This window comes from Leopardus geoffroyi, chromosome E1, assembly GCF_018350155.1.
Source record: "Leopardus geoffroyi isolate Oge1 chromosome E1, O.geoffroyi_Oge1_pat1.0, whole genome shotgun sequence".
NCBI lineage: Eukaryota > Metazoa > Chordata > Mammalia > Carnivora > Felidae > Leopardus > Leopardus geoffroyi.
Window position 1 is genome coordinate 12161591 of NC_059330.1, and position 21751 is coordinate 12183341.

At 53.1% G+C, this 21751-nt stretch overlaps 1 long non-coding RNA gene across 1 annotated transcript; it reads left to right on the forward strand.

The window, feature by feature from the left end:
* The first annotated feature begins 4000 nt into the window (after nucleotides 1-4000).
* Nucleotides 4001-20495, forward strand: LOC123603135. The gene is made up of 2 exons (XR_006714755.1): nucleotides 4001-4170; nucleotides 19059-20495. It is a non-coding gene; the product is annotated as an uncharacterized LOC123603135 (long non-coding RNA).
* The last annotated feature ends 1256 nt before the right edge of the window (nucleotides 20496-21751 follow it).

The window sequence follows — 21751 nt, forward strand, 5'->3', positions numbered from 1 at the left end:
CCCACCTCTTCAGGGTCCCAGGGGGATTAGTAGCAACCTACTCACTACAGCACATTGTACTAGCCTCCCTCCCTCCCCAGTCTCCTTCCTTACCTGCCTACTGGTACTTTCTGGGGTCACATCTCCCCACAAAACGATTTGTCCCCAAATCCCCAAATCAGAGTCTGCTTTTTAGGAAATCCACCTGAGAGAGCTGGCCGTTGGCCACGTGGTGGGGAAGCAAAGAGATTGAGGATGGTCCCTGGCTAGGAGGCTTGGGTCCAGCTGCCCTCCAGACAGCTAGTCATGAAGGCTTCTCTCTTTCAGGAAGGTCCTGCAGAGAGCAGGGAGCCTTGCTGTGGCCTTGACATCACCTGGCTGCCCTCCCCAGTCCTGAGTTTGCCGGTGGCCTCCATCACAGAGGGGACAAGGCTGGCTCTCAGCAGGACTGCTCATCTAGAGTACCTCTTGGAGAAGCAGGTGGCTCAGGCGTTCCCATGCCCTCCCCTGCCCTGAGCACCCAAGACACCCAGCCCTGGCCCCATAGTGCTCTGGCTCCTACTCTCGGCCAGATGACAAGCCCTGAGGCCAAGTGGCCTTCCCTGATGGTCTCTGAGGCCGGATTTTTCTTCTTTTCCCCTGCCCCCATGCTTCCTACCTGTGTTCTGTTCCTACAGCCTCCAGGACTTTGTGACCTTTGTAGGGCCGGGCAGGCTCTTCTGGAGTCTGGTGTTGGGACCATAGGGCACGGGGTGGTTTCCAATCCAGCGTCTGGGGTGTGGGTAGCAGATCCTTATTGGCAGGCCAGGGAGATGCTGCAGGCCTGGATTCCAAAGGTCGGGATCTTCAAGTCCATCCTTCTGTGAATCCTCCCAAACTCTGTGCCGATAGCCATGGCAACAGGAATGGTAATAGCGTCTCCTTATTAGGAGATGGGATCTTTACAGAGGTGATCAAGTCGAAATGAGGTCATTCAGGCAGGCCTCCTCCGACATCACGGCATGCTTATAAAAGGGGGAAATTTGGACACAGAGACAGACAGACGTGCACAGATGGAAGACAGCCATGTGCAAGCCAGGGAGAGAGGCCTGGAACGGATCCCTTCCCTCACAGCCCTGGCAACACTTTCATTGGACTTCCGGCCTCCAGAACAGTGACACAGTAAATTTCTGTTTAGTTCCCCAGTCTGTGGTGCTTTGTCATAGCAGCCCTAGCAAATGAATATACATCTTTCTTGAGATATATTTCATATGTCACAAAATTCACTGATTTTTTTTTTTTTTTTTAGCGTTTGTGTTTGAGGGAGAGAGAGAGAGTGTGCAAGCAGGGGCGGGGCAGAGAGAGAGGGAGACACAGAATCCGAAGCAGGCTCTGGGCTCTGAGCTGTCACACAGAGCCCGACACGGGGCTCGAACTCATGAACTATGAGATCATGCCCTGAGCCAAAGTCGGACACTCAACCAACTGAGCCACCCAGACGCCCCTCCACATTTTCTTTATCCATTCATCTGTTGATGTAGAATCTAATTTATTTTATTTTTTAAAGTTTATTTAAATAAACTCTATACCTAATGTGGGGCTCAAACTCTGGACCCTGAGATCAAGAGCCACATACTCTACCGACTGAGCCAGCCAGGAGCCCCTAATTTTACTTTAGAAAAAGGATTTGAGGGGTGCCTGGGTGGCTCAGTCGGTTGAGCTTCTGACTTTGGCTCAGGTCATGTTCTCATCATTCGTGAGTTCGAGCCCCGCGTCCGGCCCTGTGCTGATGGCTCAGAGCCTGGAGCCTGCTTCGGATTCTGTGTCTCCCTCTCTCTCTGCCCCTCCCCCACTCATGCTCGCTTGCTGTCTCTCTCTCTCTCTCTCTCTCTCTCTCTCTCTCAAAAATAAATAAACACTTTTAAAAAATGTGTACTGGAAGGGACAGAGGATGAGTCTCCAGCCATTGAAGAGAGATAATCGTTGCTGACATTGGAAAGGAAAAGATGGGTTGAATACTAAGGAGAAAGAAAAAATGTTCCTGAGCCTTCTCGCCCGAATTCCTGCTTCCCTGCTGACCCCAGTGTCCCAGGGACAGGGACCACGTAGGCTGCGTTCTCGGCTGCCTTCCCAGTGGGGCCCAGACCAAGGCCAGTGCTCAGAGAAACTGTGGACTATCCTCTGAGGGTGGCGGGCCCGCCGCTGTGGAAAGGGGTGCGCTAGGCTCCCGTGGCCCTGCCTAGGTCTCCAGTCACTACAGCCTTCTCTCTCCCCACCTGAAGGTTCATTCCAGCCAGACTTTGGCAACCTGCCTCATGCATTGATGGGAAGCTCACTCCCTCATGAGGTGGTCTCCCGCTATCGAGAGCTCGGCATGCTTCGAGGTAAAAGCGCTCAGGGGGCACCTGGGTGGCTCCGTCGGTTGAGCGTCTCTCGAGAGAGAGAGAGAGAGGAGAGAGAGAGAGTCCGATTCTTGATTTTGGCTCAGGTCATGATCTCGCGGTCTGTGAGTTCGAGCCCCGAGTCGGGCTCTGTGCTGACAGCTCAGAGCCTGGAGCCTGCTTTGGATTCTGTGTCTTAAAAAATAAATAAAAATAAAAAATAGTGCTCAGAGGGACAAAGCACCGCCAAGATCCCACGGCAGGTGAGAAGCACGATCAGGGCTCCGGCTTATTGTATGCCCCATACCCTCCTTGTTAACTCACAGCACCAGCAGCAGACTGGAGCCCGGGACTCCCCAGCTTAGCTGATGGTGGGGTCCCCGCTCCCCTAATCCATGGGAGCATCCTGCAGGGCCCATCTTGGCCGGACCAGGTCCATCTCCTGGTTCCGCTTGTTTATAAAAGCTTTCTCTGGACATTTGTGACGACGCGTTGAGACAAAGCTGTCTGTGTTTCCTTGAGTCTGTCTGGATTTCACCCTGCTTATATTTAGCAGTGGAGAAATCTACAGTTGTCACCCAAGGTGATGCCTTAACTGTCAAGAACTGTGCCCTGATGGTGGAATTTTAGGTGTGGTGGCTGAAATGTGGCCCTAGGCCTGGAGGAGGGGCTGTTTCAGATTCTCCTGGAGGTGGTGAGGAGGGGAGTGGTCCAGCTCGTCTCAGTCTAAGGAAAGGGCCACGCTCTGCCCCACCCCCGGGGCTGAGAGAAGGTACAAGAGCGTTTCTCAGGAATGAGCTTCAGAGGGAGCCAAGATGTGGCGGGGGGGGCGGGGGCAGACCCAGTCTCCCCTCCCACGGGACTGGCATTCTTTCCTGGAAACCTTGCAAGATGTCTGTGTGGCTCCCTGCTGTGGCCCGGGGTTCCACGGCATCCCCGAAATGCCGGGAAGGGCAGGCACGCTGGGCCAAATGGCTGCTGCCCCCATTGCCCCGAATTATGTGCAGCTGAATGGGTGGGCCCCTCCTACTTCATCTGAGTCCCAAGAATGCTGTCATCTGGCCACCCACAGCCTTATCAGCTTGGCCTTTCTCAGGATTGCTGGGACAAGGGGCGTGGGCGTTCTCAGGACTCCAGGGGATGATGGGAATGCGTCTTTGCCTCCCCAAATCGCCGGCTCTCAAAGCTGGACGGACCTTCAGCTCCCTCCTCACTGAAGGGGAAACTGAGGTCCAGAGGGGACGGGGGCTTGCTTGCGGTCATGACCGATGTTTCAGTGCAAGGGACCCTTGCTTCTCAACCTTCTCCCTAGAAAAGAGTGCAAACCATGCCACTTGGGGACCGCGTCAGGGGGCAGCGCCCCTCAGAAGCCCCAGTCACAGCATCGGAGGCTGGTGGTGATGGGGTTTCAGTGGGAAGGGCCAGCTGGAGTTGACACAGCACTGGGCGAGGAGCCAGCAGGCTGGGCTTTAGCCCCTGCTCACCCAGACTTGCTGGAAGGATCCCTAAGGAACGTCTCCTTCCAGTTTAGGAGGCTGGAGGCCAGAGGGGTTAAGCAGGAAAAGGTGAGGTCAGCACAGCAGGTGTTAGATACGAGGTCAGATCACTCCGGGCCTCGTGGGTGGAGTTGGGGCCCCGAGGAGCCCATAAAGCGGGGGAGGGAGAGATCTGACTTCATTCCTTCACTTGCCTCTTAATTCCGGCTGTCGGTTCACTGTCCTTGCTTCCTGACCGGGGAGACAAGCGTCTTAAACAAACCCAAACCTCTGAGAACACAGGGGGTGAGGCAGGGCAGCCGGGCCTTGTGCACAGCGCTGCCAGGCGGATTTGGGTAAATCCTCTCTCCTTCCGTTCCCCCCACCACCTTCTCTCCCAATGTTCCTTCCCAGACAGACCAAACATTCTCACGGAGAGGAAGGGTGCCCCTGCAGCCACTTGGAGGTGTGTGGGGTGGTGGGAAGAAACTGGCATCAGCTGTACTTGTCCAGGTACTGTTTGGGGACCCAGGGCGATTCCCTTCCCGCCTCTGAACCTCAGTTTCCTCAAGTGTAGAGTGTAAAAGAGCCACAGCCCAGCTGCCAGTCCATCTTCCTCCAGTTCGGCTCTCGGGTCCTGCCTGCGTAGGAATCTACTGAAAACACAAATTCAGTTCTGACCATCTTCCCGCTCAACGCCTCCGCACAGCGCTTTGCAACATACCCAGAGTGACACTTGGTTGGCCCCCATGGCTTCCTGGACCTGACACTTGGCCCCGCTCCCCTCTCCTGCTCCATTTCTCTCTCCCCTGCCAGCTTCCCTTCTGGAGTTTCAAAATGTCTGCTCTTTCCTGGCCTTGGGGCCTTTGCACTCGCTGTCCCCTGCCTGAACTATGTTTGCGGGACACCCTCTCTGAGTCAACTTCCTCATCTGTCCCCTAAACCTGCCTCTCTGCCCTTGGCCCTCGGAGCTACCTGCTTGCTTCCTGCCCGGTACTCAAGGCTTTGAGGATGGGAATGCTTGCGCCATGCCTGGCTCCCCCCCCCCGCCCCCCCAGGCCACAAGCCACAGTGGATCGGGCAGCAGATCACCTTGTGCCCGTCTCTGCCTCCTCAGCTCTGGCCTGGCTGGAAGTGGGACACTGGAAGTGTTCAGGGATTTAAAAAAAACAAAAAAACAAAACCCAGATTCTGGAGTGCCTCCTGTGTTTTCGGAAGGGCTGAGGGCTGAGCCAGGGTGTGGCACCAGGGCAGATCCGGAGTGGGCCCTGTCCAGGGAGGGGCCTGGGACTCAGAAAGCCTCTGTGGCCTTTTCGGAGCCACTTGCCCCTGAATGGGTGGACCGGGGTCCCAGGGGCCTTGCACCCAGCCAGACAGGTTCCCCAGCCAGTTTGGCAGGATTGCTGTGGCCAGTGTGGAGCTCTGCACCTGTGGCCTGGTTACCTGGTAAAAGGTTTTAGACTCTGGGCCCAGGGGATCTGGCCTCAGTCCCCCTGGCTCCCTGGCCTTCTCTGCATGAACCTCAACAACATCCACCCGGTGATTCCTACTTGTAGGGGCTCTGCTTGGGCTGGGGGCCAGCAACGAGTGGAGTGGCGAGGATGGGTCCCCAGCCTTTTGTGGAGTTTACAGGGCGGGAATATCAAGTTATACCCAGTGGCTGGGGTGTGGGAGGAGGGGAGCAAGGGGTCTCTTGCAAAAGCTCTACCTTAGTGTCCCCAACCCAAGATAAGATTCTGAGGGTAGTGGCTAATGCAGAGGTGATCCAGAAAACACCCATGGGTGCATGGCGAGGTGAGACGCAGAGGGGAAGGAGCCCAGATGGGTGGCATTGGTTGGCAGGCCCCCAGGTGTGGGCACCTGGGGCTGCTCCCCCCGCCCCCTGTGCAGATCCCCCCAGGGTCAGCCCAGTCCCACTGCCAGCCAGCCAAGGTACTGACCCACCAACTCCTGCCAGGCGTTGGCTGCTGCAAGGTTGGGGATGATAGGATTAATTCTGAGGTTCCCCTCTGGTGCAGTGTGTCACTGACAAAGCACTTCCTGGGTGTAGCCTGGGATGGGTTCAATGACAGCGTCTGCTCCAACTTTTAAGGCCCTTTCTGAGGCCATCTAAGGAGTGGCAGGTTCTACAAATCATACCTCTTCCCCTCATCCCTCACCGTGACAACATGCGCAGCTAAAACTTTTAGGGGACGTCCGGTTGTCCCCAAAATTATTCAGGATAAACGCTAGTCTCTATGGTCAAGGCAGCCAGCAATGGTCCGAGCCTTAAGTGAGTTGGATCCCACTTGCATTCAGCCTCGTCCAGCCTGCCTGTCTCTGCCTGCGCTCGGTTCCAGCCAGGCTGCCTTCCAACAGTTCCCGGCACCTCAGTGGCCTTTTCCAGCCTCGAGGCCTTTGGTCATTCCTACTGCCTATAGCATCCACTCCGCCCTGTTGTTTCTGTTCTCACCTGGTCTTGCTCAGGCAGCAGTCGCCTGACCAACACCCCTTTATACTGGGACACACGCCCTGTGGCCTCCTTGTCCCTGTATTTCAGATGGGGTTAGGTGTTCGCTTGTTGAGTGGCCCTGTCTGCATGCTATGGTACCCAGTCACTCAGGAATGTTTGCTGAAGGAATGAACAAACACTCGACAGCGATCCAGAACCAGACTCCCAGGCCCGCAGGTGCCCCTAACTCAGAGCACAACCTGGTCACCGTCTGCTATGCACCATGTCTCCGGCCATGAGGGGCCACTCCCCAGACGTAATTATCAAGGGAGATCTGCTCTTCACATTCCCGGAGCCAGAAGCACAAGCAAACTCTAGATCAATCATTGCCATCACCTTCCAAAGGAAGACAGCAGGACCTGAAGCCCAGACATAAGGACAGGGCAGAGGAGCCTGCCAGTGGTTGGTAGGTTCGCTGGTTGCCTTGGGCCTGGAAGTGAGACAGGCTGTAGAGAAGGCAGAGAGTCCTGGGTGGAGGAGGGAGACCCCAACTCAGACTCTTCCCCCTGGAACCTTGACCTGGTAAGGGAGGGCATATACATCAAGCTTCCTTAAACCACTGAAATCCACTCTGGAAAGTTAAGCCAAAACGAAACAAGCCAGGAATGTATTGGGAGACTATAGATTAGCTCACAGAAGCAAAAGAGTAAGTGAGGAACCAGACGTTGGAAAGGGCTTGTCGGGCCAGGAGATTTAGGGAACAGAATTCATGGGCAGCTTTTGGGATGAATGTACTTTTGCTCCCATCCTTGAGTCATTTTGCTCACGACTCAAATTTCCTTAATATGTAGAGAGTTCCTATAAGTCAACAAGAGAAATAAAATCGCAATAGGAAAATGAGCGAGAATGTGAACCGACAGCCCACAGAACAGGGAACACAAACGACTCTTAAACGTATAGAAACGATGTTTAGTCTTATTCAAAATAGAAGCCTGCTTTGGAGCCTGTGTCGCCCTCTCTCTCTCTGCTTCTCCTCCACTCACGCTCTGTCTCTTTCTCTCTCTCTCTCTCTGTCTCAAAAATAAACATTAGAGAGATTAAAAAACGAAAAAAACAAAATAGAAGTGCAAATTGAAACCACAGTCCAATACCAGTGTTCATATATCAGATTGGTGTTAAAAAGGTTTCTACACTCGGGATGATCTCCTGCACAAACTATTAAGTGAAAAGAGAAGGATTCAAGGACAGAGTATTGTGTACACGCACGTGTCTGGTAAAGCCTGTTTCCTGTCTCTTCATTCCGGATCCGCACCTTCGTCCTGTAGCAGCTCCTGTTTTTGGGCTCTGCCCAGGTCCTAGCAGGGCTGTTCCCACGCACCCCTGTCCTGGCCCGCCTGTGCTTTGGCTTTTACTGTCCATACCTGAGATTCTTTAGAGGGGGCTTTTACTGGAGCCGTTTGTCCCTCCATGCAGAGAGCTGGAAGTGTCCCCCCAGGATGGCCCTTCGCTGGTGACTAACAGGTTGGGGAGCGCGAAAGCCCAGCATCCCACTTCAGCGTGGGGAATGCTGACACGGGAGGCTCAGTCTCCTGGGGACTCTGCGGGAGCTGCCCTTGGTAGGTCTCTGCCAGGGCTCCCAGCCTTACCTGGTTTCTTCCCTCTTCTGTCTGCTTCCCCCGCTTCCCTCACCACCCTCTCCAGGGTGCTCCTCCTTCATACATCACTGCCACATAAATCAGGATCTGCTTCTGGGAACCGTGATCAAGTCACCTCCTCTCTCCTCCACCTGCTCTTTCTTTTTCCCTGCCTTCCGCCATGCACGGAGGGCTTATAATGTGCTAGCCATCTCCTTACAGTAGTGTCGTGAATACTATTAATAAAAATACTAAAAAATAATGTTAGCAAAATAGCCAACATGTACTGAGCGGTGTCTACGTACCAGGCCCCGAGTTGAGCACTCTGTATGCATTACCCTGTCTAATCCCCACCACAATCCTTATGATGTAGGCATTATGATGGCCCCCACTTTACAGGTGGGGGAACTGAGGCTCCCAGAGCGAAGCAACTTGCCTCAGGTCCTGTGTAGGAAGTGCAATTGGCTTTGAACCCTTTGTGTTGAAGTTTGTCTCTGCTGCCAAACTCATATCCACTATTAAATGGAACATCGCATGATGTGGTGAGTACGAGAGTTCCGTGTGTAAGGCAAATCTGCAGTTTCAAAGCAGGCAAATAAGGAAAGATCATTCCTTGTTGCAAAGGATTCCCTACTTTGTGATCTTTCCTTCAAAAACACACATCCCACGCTCAGGAGCAAATCCCGGATGAGAAGTAGGATTCCAAGGTAGCCCCTGGTTTGCAGAGGTGGGAAGGGAGCCCCACCACTGGGAAAGGTGTCCCCGGTCCCACTGCCGTGAGCTATTCTATTCAGCCTTCTGATTTCCTGAGACTGTGGGCGGGAAACCGGGTGGGGGACAGAGTAGAGAGGCTATTGGTACGTTTGCATACTTTACTAGAGAGACTCCTTGCATTTCAACCCTGCTTCTCCTTTCTGACCCATGTGCCACACAGAACCACGAGACTCCACCCTTGGTCCTGAGCCTCCATGTACTGACGCCAGGCAGGTAAGTCTGCCTAGGGAGGAAGGAGGGTTCCTGGAAGCCAATCCCCCACAGAGATGGCTAGAAACAACTTAACTATACAAGGAAGCACCTGGGAATGTGTAAGTATAGCCCACTCAGCCCAGAGACCCTACCTCCAGTTTGTCTCCCTGTGGTGTTCACAGTTCTCAGATGTCTGTGGCCACTCTAACACCACCCTATTCCCCGGGGGAAGAGTGAAAGGGAAGACAGACCGTGGTCTTGGCACACTGTGGTTAGATATCTTTCTGATGCAAAGTTTTATGCAGCATATGCTCAGGCCACAGATGGCTGGTCATACAACAGACCAGCCAGAGGCCACCAACATTCTCGGAGGCCTCTTGCCCGAGAGCTCTGCCCAAGAGAACCTTCCACATTGGATGCATGGGCACTCTGTGCCCTTCTCTCCGCGGGGCTGGAAAAACCAAGGCCACTTCAGAGGAAGCTAAGGGCCCAGGGAGATACCGAGAAATCAAGAAATACGTAGTTGTGATTCAGCAGGTGGGCCCTAAAGGACATTAGCTCCCGAGGGGACAAGGGGATGGAGTTGTCCTGTACCTGGCCCTCTTGTTCTCCTGGAGGCCCTGTCCTGTGGATCCTAGGAGGAATCTGGGTTCCTCTTGTCCTGAGCATCCCTGTGATAAGGCACCTGAGCTCACTTGAGCAACTGCTTGCGACCAGATGGCCTGGAGCCTGCACAGGATCTGAACAGGTCCTCCCTGCACTTTCCTCGTATTTCACTGCTTTTCTAGATCCAGGGTCTTATATTCAACCCCAGAACCTGGAAGTCAATCAGGGGCTTTTGACTACGTTGACTGATAAAAATATCACCAGCTGGAAGCTACAAACAGTGTTCTCCACTGTTTCTCTGTCTAGAAAAGCAGCCGACACATAAGAGGCTTCTGATGAATGAAGGACAGTAATTGTTTGTTGAGCCCTTTACAGAAGCCACAGGCACACCCCTGTTGTGGGTTATCTCCTTCACTTCCAAGGGTAGCCCTTTTCCAGATGGATAAATAAAGCCTCAGAAAAGAGAATATACTTGTCCAGGGTCACAAGGGCGTGATGAGACTGGGATTCGAAACCGTCTGCCAGCCTGAGTACTGCCTTGATAAAGATAGAAAGAGGAGGGGTCTGATTCCAGCTTCAGGAACCAGGCGGCAGAGAGGGCCAGAGCTCTGGCTACACCGGAATGTTCCCATGACCCTCTTCTCCCTGTCTGCTCTTTTCTTCTCCACAAGTCCCACTGTCCCTGAGCAGACTCTTCCCTGGGAGTGCAGGGCAAGTAGCAGAAGAAGGAGTGGGGTGCCCAGAGGACCCCAGACCCATACCCCTCGTGGAGAGCAGCTCCCTGCAGGTTGAGTGCCTTTGCTGGTCAAGAAGGGACATGGGTATCTGGGGAAGAGACTGAGGGAGGAAGAAAGGAGCCGTTCCTCTTCAAAGGGGTGTCAGCCCTCCAATCCCAAGGAACCCTCAGTGTTTTAGTCTGCAGAGTCCGGTCCCAAAACTGCAGGAGCCCAGCGCCCTAAGAGGACCCCTGTTCATCCCTTGTTTCTGGGCAGATCCTCTGGGCAGTCATCTCTTAGAGCCATTGAATCCCTGAGCATTGAATATAAATATAAAAACCAGAGTAACCTGTGTTCTTTCTCTTGGTTCTCGGTTCTAAAGACATAGAAAAACACAACAGAAAGATAAAATAACCCACCACTTAGAAATAACCAAGTCCCCCAACATTTTATGATGGTAAATTCCAAACATACGGAGCAGTTGTAAGAATCACGCAGAGACCTCCCACACACTCACTACCTAGATTCTGCAGTTCACATTTCCTCGTTTGTGTGCTCACAGCTCCATCACCCAGCCTCTGTATATCCATCCATTTATCGTATGTTTTTTAAGTTTATTTATTCATTTTGAGGGGGCGGGGAAAGGGCAGAGAGAGAAAGGGAGAGAGAGAGAAACTCCCAAGCAGGCTCCACACTGTGATCACAGAGCCTGATGTGGGGCTTGAGCCCACAAACCCCGAGATCATGACCCAAGCCGAAGTTGGATGCTTAAATCAACCAACTGAACCACCCAGGCGCCCCCATTTATCTTATTTTTGATGTATTTCCTACTAAGGTGAAGACAACAGTGTGCTCTCCCGAAACGCTTCAGCATGAATATTATTAGAGTGAAATCGTTAAAAAAAACCCAAAAAATTTTCATTATGGAAATTTTCAAAAGTTGAGAGAATAGTATGATTATACCAGAACATCCATCATCCAGCCTCAGCAATTGTCAACATTTTTACTGCCTTGTTTTATCTATCCCGTCTTTTTTTTTTTTTTTTTTCAACGTTTATTTATTTTTGGGACAGAGAGAGACAGAGCATGAACGGGGGAGGGGCAGAGAGAGAGGGAGACACAGAATCGGAAACAGGCTCCAGGCTCTGAGCCATCAGCCCAGAGCCCGACGCGGGGCTCGAACTCCCAGACCGCGAGATCGTGACCTGGCTGAAGTCGGACGCTTAACCGACTGCGCCACCCAGGCGCCCCTATCCCGTCTTTTTTTTAATGAAAAATCACTAATTTTCTAATACTAAGTTTTACCTTACATTATAAAAGTAATACATACTTGTAATAGTAATTGCTAATAGTAATTGATTCAGGCATTTGATGGATGTTCCATCTGTGGGTAAAAACTTGGTGGGGAGTGGCACCTGGATGGCTCAGTCGGTTGAGAGTCTGACTCGATTTCAGCTCAGGTCGTAATCTTATAGTTCGTGGGATCAAGCCTCCCGACTTGGGATTCTTTCTCTCCTCTCTCTCTCTGCCCCTCCCCCGTTCTCGTGCACCTTCCCACCCTCCTCCCCCCCCCCAAATAAATAAGCAAACATTAAAAAAATTATTGCAAAAAAAGCTTGGTGGGGAACAGGATATTCACACAGAAATATCACTCAGAAATTACATATTACTTGGGGCGCCTGGGTGGCTCAGTCGGTTAAGCGTCTGACCTCGGCCCAGGTCATGATCTCACGGTCCGTGAGTTCGAGCCCCTGTGTCGGGCTCTGTGCTGACAGGTCCGAGCCTGGAACCTGCTTCTGCTTCTGTCTCCCTCTCTCTCTGCCCCTCCCCAACTCACACTCCGTCTCTCTCTCTCTCTCAAAAATAAAAGTAAAACATTAAAATTTTTTTTTAAAATATCACTCCCTAGTAAATCTGTCCATAATTTCTTTAGCTGTTCTCCTTTGCTGGAGTTTGTGTATTTTTCTGCTTTCTCACCAGTGTAAGTAATGCTGCACTGAACAACTTTAAGTTTTAATTTATTTGAGTAATCTCTACACCCACCGTGAGCCTGGAACTCGAGGCCCAGATATCAGGAGTCCCATGCTCTTTCGATGGAGCCAGCCAGGTACCCTTGAACAGCTTTGTATGTTCACCTCTGCTGTGCCTCCGATCGGTCTCTTCAGGAAGATTCTAAGGAGGGAGAGCAGAGAGGAGGACGGCTAGCTTTTAAAGGCATTTGGTAGGTCCTGCCAAGTGGCCTTCCCGCATTCCAGAAAGGTTGTACCAACGGGCACACCCACCGGCAGCGGAGCACCTGTACCACAGCTCGCTGGCAAGCTGGGGATTAGTATAAATCATTAAAACACTTACCAATTGAAGACATCCCCAATGCATATTACTGTTTTCTTTGATTATGAATATGCCTGGTTCTGTGGCTTTCCTTCTGCGTATTGTCCGTTTGCCTCCTTGGCCCTTTCTCTGCCTGTCGGGGAGTTTTTTTCTTATCCATTCTGGGTGGTTGTGGGGATTAACATGAGTTAATGCTTGTGAGGAGCCAGAACAGCACAGAGGAAGCATCCCGCCCCACTGGCTAGGGTGCCACCCCACTGCCTGGGTCAAATTCTGATTCTGCTGCCTGCTGGCTGGGCCGCCTACCCTCAACGTGCCTCAGTTTCCTCCTCCGTGTTAGGGGTTACTATGAGGATGGCAGGAGATGCTGCGTGCAAAGTGCTCAGAACTATTTCCCTCCCTTACCGAGCCCTCGCCAAATGCCACCATTATTTGTGTATTAAGGAAATCAGCCTTTTGTTCTATCTGTTGCCAGTCACTTCCTTTTCAAATCTGAGAGCTTTTTAGTGTCACTGGGTAGGCTCCCGCGGGGGAAGGGGGGGGGGGTGAGGAGCTGAGGAGTTTAGTGTTCACTGAGCAATGTCTTGGAAGGAATGTCTACTACTTGAAAACATTCTCAGAGCCATGAAGATAGGCTGGTTGGCCCCGAACCAAAACCCAAATCAGTCCCAAGGAAGATTTCGCAACTTCCTTTGAGAGATGCCTCCCGGTATCCCAGGCTTGGGCCGGAGAGTCCTGCTCAATGGCTAACCCAATTTTTTCCTGCTCCCCCGGCTTCTCTCCACCCTCCTTGGGTGGAGACAGCAGGGACTTTAACCCCAAAGAGAGCTCTCCCAGGGTTTGGCAGGTGGGACTCACCTCAGAGCCAGGTGAGGCCCGAAGAGGGCGAGACCAGGCCCTCTCTGTTTCAGCCCACGCCCTGTTTCCATTCCCTTCCCGTGACTCAATAGGGGAGGGGCCTTGGGGCCACTCACCCTGTCTTCTCAACCTGCCCCTCATTCCTGGATTCCTGGAGGGTCTCTCCGGTCTGCCTGGAGGAGCAGGGGCAGCCGGAGCCAGAAGCGGGCACCTCAGTTGGGGTGGCTTGAAGAGGCCACACCCACTCTGACTGCCCCGCTCGAGTCGTTCACCTCCTGGCCTCTGGAACGTGGCCGGGAACTTGAAGTTGTATCTTGGCCCTACCTCTGTCCCCCATCACCTGACCTCCTGGGTGACCCTCCTGTTGGCACGAAGACAATTGTTCCCACTGCCCCACGTGAACCTCTGCGCCCCCCGCTTGAAAATCAGCCAGCTGGGCGATGTCTTAGAAGCTCTTCCCATGTGTGAAAACCATGCTGTCAAGAAAAAAGCATTTCTTACCCTGCAGCTGTGTGAGGAGCTGGGGGTCCCCATGCCAGGTCCCCCAGCCCCCAAGAGGTGACACCGACAGAATGCCATCAGCCTCAGTACCGAGCCCAGTGAAACCGCAGGCCTGAGGCCTTCTGGATCTCAGCACCCAGGCCTCTGGCCTGGCTTGGCCCCGGCGGACGGGACTGACTCCTGGCTGAGCCGGAAGAATAGCACCCTCAGCGGGGAGGGACTCAGTCCTGCTGGGACTTGGGCCCCAAGGGGAGGCGGGTGCTGCCCAGCAGCAGCCCCCAGGGATGGACTGAGGAAAACGCCTGGCGCTTCGACAGTTTGGAGGAGTCGGAAAGCATGGGAAGGGGTCAGGCACCCGGGAGACACAAGAGCTTACGTGCACCCAGGGATGCTATTGCATTCTGTAAAAACGGGGAACAGAAGTTCTCCAGCAGCAGACTTGAGAAAGTGGGACGCCATGGGCTACTACACAGCAAAGAAAAGGAACAGACTCCTCTTACATGCAGCTGCGTGGACTAATCTCACAGAGTGGGACTAGAGAATCCAGACACGGGAAGAGCACCAACTGCACGGTCCCATGCAAGTTCAAGAATAGGCAAAGCTAATCAAGGCGATGGGATCGGAGCAGTGGTGTCCCCGGGAGTCTTCCCGGGTCGACTGGGATGGGCTCTATCTCTACCCAGAATGTGGCTAATGGGCTATACAACTAAGTGGGTGCGCTTTGCTGTGAGTTCTACAAGAAGAGAAAGGAAGAATGTGGAAGCCGTTAGAGCCCAGCGCTCTTGATCCTTGAGCATCACTCGTTCAGCCCTCCCGTAGCCCCGGTGAGATTGGAGCTAGAGCGATCGAGGCCAATAAAACAGATTGCTGGCTGCAGCCCAGAGTTTCTGAGTCAGCCGGACTGGGGTGGGGCCCAGGGATTTGCATTCCGGACACCTTGTCCATCCACAGGCTCCTGAGAACTGCTGGTCTGTGTGTGAGAATAGAAGCTGTTGCAACAGGTGCCCCGGGAACCCCCCAAGTCGGGGAGGATGCAGGCAAATTCCGAGGGAGGTGCCCTTGGGGATAAATAACCTCTGAAAATGCTAAACAAGCAGGAGGTGGGGGTTCCAGGAGGGGAAATCGGTGGGAGCAAAGCAAAGAGGAAGGCAGCATTCCAGTCCCCAGGGGTGCAGGCTGGGTGAGGGGACATGTAGCTTCTGCTTGCTTTCGTTTTTGTTTTTTGTTTGTTTGTTGTTTCGAGTGACAGCTTGAAAACAAGAGGAAGGGCACGACTCCTCTAGAACGCCCTCCCTCCCCCAACGCCGCTGCTACTGTGGGATTATGTTCCAAAGTCAGGGGATGAAATAAGTCATTCACCTGTGACAACCCCATAAGTGCCCTGTGGAGGGCGGAGTGGAGCCCGGCTCAGTAACAGCAGATGTCATGTCACTGTTGGGCACCAGGTGACATCAGCCGTGTGCACTGAGTGGTTATGCTGGCTGACACACTGGGTGAAGACGACCCAGCGCTGTCCTGTAACCTGTGGGGGGGTGGGGAGGCTGGTGGGAGCAGAGGGAGGATGGGACTAAGCGGGGAGGGCCTGCCCCTGTTGGTATATGAAGCATCTGCCCTTGACCACCTTCTCCACAGGCCTCGTGACCTTGCTTTCGGCACTTCCCCGATGCTGCTATCTTTCCAACTTCGTCTTATAGCTATCATGCTGGGTACCATGTCAACCCTGCTATCCAGTAATTTCATTTCTAGGTGTGTGTGTGTGTGTGTGTGTGTGTGTGTGTATGAATTAAAAAAAAAAAAAAGAAAGAATTAAAAAGAAGGAAAGAATTCAAAGCAGGGACTTGAATAGGTATCTCTATACCCAAGTTTGTAACAGCATTATTCACAATAGCCAAAGATAGAAAGAGTCCAAGTGTCATGGATGCCAGAATGGAGAGACAAAATGTGGTCTATCCATGCAATGGAATATATCCAGCTTCAAGAAGAACGGAAATTCTGGGCACCTGTCTGGCTCAGTCTGTGGAGCATGTAACTCTTGATCTCAGGTTTGTGGGTTTGAGCCCCACATGGGGTATAGAGATTATTTAAAAATAAAATCTTGAAGGGGCACCCGGGTGGCTCAGTCGGTTAGTCATCCGACTTTGACCCAAGTCATGATCCCACACTTTGTGGATTCAAGCCCCGTGTCGGGCTCTGTGCTGACAGCTCGGAGCCCGGAGCCTGCTCTGGGTTGTGTCTCCCTCTCTCTCAGCCCCTCCCCTGCTTGCACTCTGTCTCTCTGTCTCCCAAAAATAAATAAATGTTAACAAAAACCTTACAAATAAATAAATAAAATCTTTAAAAAATAGAAGAGAGGAAATTCTGGCACCTGCTACAACACGGATAAACCTTGAGGACGTTGTGCCAAGAGAAATAAGCCAGACAAAGAAGAACAGATGCGGTGTGATTCCACCTACCTGAGGTACCCAGGATGGTCACACTCACAGAGGCAGAAAGTAGGGGCTGAAGCTGGGGGGGGGGAGCGGGAGGGGGAGTCAGTGTTGAAGAGATACAGAGTTTCAGTTTGGGAAGATGAAAAAGTTCTGGAGATAGGTGATGGAGATGGTCGCTCAGTAATGGTCGATTGTATGTGATGTACGGTTTACCAAAGGAAAAGTCGTTGTGTGCCCAAAAGGGGTGCCTCCCTCTGCCTCGTTTCCCTCACCCCACCCGGCCCCGACTAAGCTTCTGTGCTGAGGGCCGGGGCTGGCGGGCTGCTTACATCTTTTCCAGAGGCACTATGTTTCTGACAGACTCCTAGTGTGGACAAAAAGAATGGAACCCGGCACTTAGGCTATAGATTTGGTCGCAGGTACCAATGGTGAAATCCAGTTCTCCCACATACAGTGTGGAGGCAGGCTGTGCAGGGCTGGCGTGGTGACCCTTCTTGGTGTGGTCCTTCAGGAACCCAGGCTCCTCTCTCGTCATCCCAGGGGTGTTTCTCTTGCCTATGGCTCAAGATGGTTGACCACCGTGTCCACGTCCTTAGCTACAGGGGGAAGAAAGGAGAGGAGACACGTTTCCTTCCTTTAAAAGACACTGCACTGGGGGGCCCCTGGGGGGGGGGGCTCAGTCGTTTCAGCGTCTGACTTGGGCTCAGGACATCATCTCGAGGTTTGCGAGTTCGAGCCCCGCATCAGGCTCTCTGCTATCAGTGAGGAGCCTGCTTCAGATCTCCTGTCTCCCTCTTTCTCGACCCCTCCCCCACTTACACACACACACACTCTCTCTCTCTCTCTTTCTCTCTCTGTGTCTCAAAAATAAATAAATGTTACGAAAAAAAGAAAAAAAGAAAAGACACTGCCACTGGGTGTCTGTACCGGAAATTGCTGCTGGGTGGATGGGCCGTCCCCTGTATCCCCTGCAGGATGTCAGCTGCACGCCCCCTGCTCTGGCAGTCCTGGAGGTGTGCCGCTCCAGTCGCCCCTCCAGAGAGAAGCTTCCACAGGAAGCGCTGGCCAGCCCCCAGCCGTGGCACCTGTAGGAAGCTCCTTCCTGGCTGGCCTGGATGTGGAGTGCCCAGCAGGCTGGCCATGGCTCCCCGCTGATCCCCCTGCCCCCGCCTCCTTCGTGGGCTGGAGCCTCTCCCTTCCCGCTCACATCCCCCCGACACATCTCTTGCGTTTCCAACTCCAATGCTGGCTTCTCCGAGGACCCGAACGGACACCTTTGCTCCATGCCACATCCGCAGCACGTAGAAGGGTGCCTCGCACTTAAGGAGGCACTCAGTGAAATCTCCCAGGTGAACAAGAAACTACAGCGGGGATTCAGTACATGCGTGTTGACCTGAGCAGACTTCAAAGCAGCTGGGAGCCAGTCATCTGCCCGGTTCACCTGAGAGTGTGGGGTTCCCCTGTCACATTCGCCGGAGCCCTTTGCCAATGAAAACAGGAATGGAAAGTTAGAACCAGACCCACTCCAGCCGCAGGGCCCCCTTCCTGCCACCTGCAGGGTGGGGTCTTCCTGAGCCCCATGGAGGGCACAGAGGGAAACATCCGCTCCTGGCCACACAGGCCTTCCTGGAATGGACATCCTGCGGGTCCCAGGCCTGGGGGCCAGGAATGACAAGGAGGCTGCTAGGGGCTGGCGTCCCAGGATGTGCGCCCAGGGCAGACCGTGTCCCCCTGGAAGCCTGCTGGGCTGGAGTGTTGGCAGTGATGCGTTTTTCCCCTGCTGCAACTCCGTCCGTGGAGATGTTTTCAAAGCCCTGCGTGTCCCCCACTCTCCCTGCTGCTGGCCAGGAGGCAAGGACAGCAGCCTCCTAATGACCTGTTTGTTTATCAAAGAACCGCAGAGTCCGCTGTAGGAGCTTGCATTGCGTCCTTCTCTGGACTCCTGGTCTGTGGGGGCTGTGAGGGCACGTGGCCAGCTTGGTCCATAGACGATGCGCCGCATGAGGCTCAATAACGCACGGGGGACGGGCCAGTGAGGAGCTGCAAATGGTTCGGGCCACAGGGATTGACATGAGGGAGTGTGTTCCGAGAAGGCAGGAAGGAGGCACGAGCAGGAGCAGACCGGGGGTAGCCGCAGATGATTCTAGGTCATTCCAGAATGATCTGGATGATTCCAGAATCGTCTGGAAGACTGGATGATTCCCTCCTGGTAGAAATAATGACATTGTATGCTGACCCTGGGGCTGAGCTGGGAGCGAGCCCCACTTGGCAATGGATGGTGATAAGCAGCTGTGTTGACTGTACTTAAGAAAGGTGTTGCTGTCAGATCAGAGTCGTATGATCGGGCTACATTCCCGAGGCTCCAGAAAGGAGGAAAGTGAGAGGTGGACCTCAAGGCATGTCAGAGAAGTGGATGGGAACAGTGGAGGTGGGGGGTTCTAAATGGGGTCATGAGCAAGGCAAAGGGGTCCTGAGAGTTTGCTCTTGTGGGGGCGGTGGTAGACAGATGGCCACCTGGTTTTAAAAGGACAAGAGAGGGGCACCTGGATGGCTCAGTCAGTTAAACGTCTTGACTTCGGCTCAGGTCATGATCTCACAATCCACAGATTCGAGCCCTGCCATCAGGCTCTGTGCTAATGGCTCAGAGCCTGGAGCCTGCTTTGGATTCTGTGTCTCCCTCTCCCTCTCTGACCCTTCCCAGCTCGTGCTCTGTCTCTCTCTTTCTCTCTCAAACATAAATAAAAACATTAAAAAAAAATTTTTTTTGAAAAGGACCGGAGAGGCTGGGACAGAGGGACAATCAAATCTAGAGAGAACGGCAGGTCAGTCTGAAGAGGGAGGCCAAGGATTGGAGTTTAAGAGGGGGAATTCAACATAGAAACCAGAAGTGACAAAGGAAAAGAATGACAACTCTGACCACATAGACACGAAAACCTTCCAAAGACAGACACCAAACCGGATAAACACACGAACCCCCCCTCAACAAGGCTGAAACTGAAATGATGAGCTGAGGAAATATTTGTAACCTATCGACCATGACAAAGGGTTCAATCCATTGTGTAAAAAGACCTTACAGATCAGTAAGAAAAAAGCAAACAAATAGCAATTTGGAAAAGGACAAAAAGGCCGTGCGCAGAAGTGCCCACAGGCATCCAGCATAACGCCGAACACGGAATCCTGTCGAAGAGGCAGGAAGCAAAATGACAAGATGCCACTCTGCCCAACAGGCTGGCACAGATTTAAAAGTGAATACCCAGTATTGCCGAGGATGTGGGGAAAGAGCCCTATGGGTCAGAGTATGACTCCGTGCAGTGTCTTGGGGCGGGAGGGGGGCAACTTGGCAACGTCTATCAAGTTCTAGAATTGTCACATGTGCTTCTCCTTTGATCTAAGAATCTTTATCGTCTGCAATACCAGGAAGTACCCAGGTGTCACCTGTCCCCACTCTGACCCTATGCCAGAAGGTGGGATGTTCCAATTGTCTTAAAAAGGTGGGATGCCCCAGACCTAGTGTGGTTTTCTCAGTGATATAAAAGGGTCACCTCCTTGCAGTCGACTTTGTGAGCAGGACCATGTGGCCCTGTTGAGGGAGACGCTGGGAAGAGAGAACCCTGTTGTTTCACTTAGGACCAAACCTTGAAGACCTGTGGTGACATCTCTATTCATTAGGAACTGTGTCCAATGACAAGTAGAAGAGACCTGGAAAATAGTGGCTTAGATAAAAATAGAGGTTTATTTTCGCAGGCCACAGAAGTCAGGGAGTCCCAGGACAGTTCTAGCCCATTCTCATGAACCTACAATCCTTCTGTCTCTCTGCTCTGTTATATTCAGTTTGACTCCATCCTCAAGGTCACAAAATGGTCACTGGAGTGCCAGCCATCGTGTATACACTCCAGGCAGGAAGAAGAAGGAAGAAAACCAAAAGGGCACCCGCTGTTTTCTTTTTGGAGCTTTCCTGGAAAACCTGCCCAGCAGCCTCTGCTTCTATCTCATCAGCCATCTTTATTGGCTTGGGAAGTGGGAAATAGAAGTCTTTTGGCTGCTCACCTGGTCACTTTGAGCAGGCTCTTGTTCCACATCCAATCCCAGTTTTCTTTTACCTTGTTTGGGATATTGAGGGACAAGGAACTCTCTGATGCTTGCAACTGCTAAAAGCAAGTCAGCTTGATTTCTGAAACAAAATGCTTTAAAACAGGGGCTTTGCTAATGTGTCTGGCTCTCCTCCTTCATCAGAGACATGCAGTGCACCCTTGGGAAGAGGGCACAGGCCTTTCCTGAGGAACATTAGAGCCTGCTCACGGCAGGTGCTTGCTGAGATAAGGAAAGGTTACATTACATGCTAATGTCGGGTGGAATCATGCTCTGTGGGGTGGGGAGGAGGAGATTTATGTATGAATTTTAGGCTGGTTCTGGAAGCGGAGCCCTGAGACAAATAATTGTGTATTTTTACGGAGGAGGGTTAGCTCCCAGGCACCCCGGCTATGCCTGTAGGGAGAATTGGCTCCAGGGGCCCCAGGGTGTCCTCTGAAGGGTGTACAAGTGAGTGGCTGCAGGAAAGCTGGGGGGTGGGGACGGGGGTCAAGCAGCTACATCATGTACCTTATTTACTGTCACAACCCCGAGAGGTCAGATAGGGAAACTGAGGCTCAAGGAAGGAAAGTGACCTGTTCCGAGGGTCAGAGCTGGGACTCTAACCCAGACCCGAGTGTCACCAAAGACCCAGGTCACCGCCAAAACTTATAGTCCTCCCTTGCTTATCCAATAAATCGACCGGTATTTGCTGAATGCGCCCTGCACACAAAGCTTGGGCCTCAGCCCTCCGGACGGGAGGCTGCCTGCTGCGGGCGCTCCTGCCGGCTGAGCCTCAGACTCTCCTGGCCAAGTTTCTTTGTGATGTTCCCGGGAGACAGGCAATCTCCGATGTCATCAGAGTGGCTGGGTACATCAACTCGGAGCCTCCTGAGGAGCGGGTCCCAGGAGGGCGGACGGTGGGGCCCTCCCGAGGGAGGTCCAGGCCAAGATGGGCTCAAGAGGTCTGTGGTTTGACCCCGGCGTTAACCAGGCCGGGACCAGCTTGTCCTTGGAGGGAAGTAGGTGACACCGACACGGCCTGCAGTTCAAGAGGGTGTCTCTGGGAGCTGTGGGTTCTCACACCAAGATGGGACCTCGAGGGGCAGCTGGCTTGCACACAGTCACCCGGGACTCGGAGCCCGCAGGCACGCCAACTTTACTGGGGTTTTACTGCTTCCTGCCTGTGCAACCTTGGGCAAGTTAATGAACCTCTGGGCCTCTGCTTCCTTTCTAGAAAGTGGGAGAAGGCATCATGGGAGGGTTGGGGGGGGGGACTCTGAGTTACTGAGGTGGCTCCTGGCACAGAGCAAACAGTCCACGGGGTTGATGATGATGGTACAAAGCATCGACGGGACCGTCTGCGAGCAGAGGGCCCTTCCTTCCTGGCCTGCGGT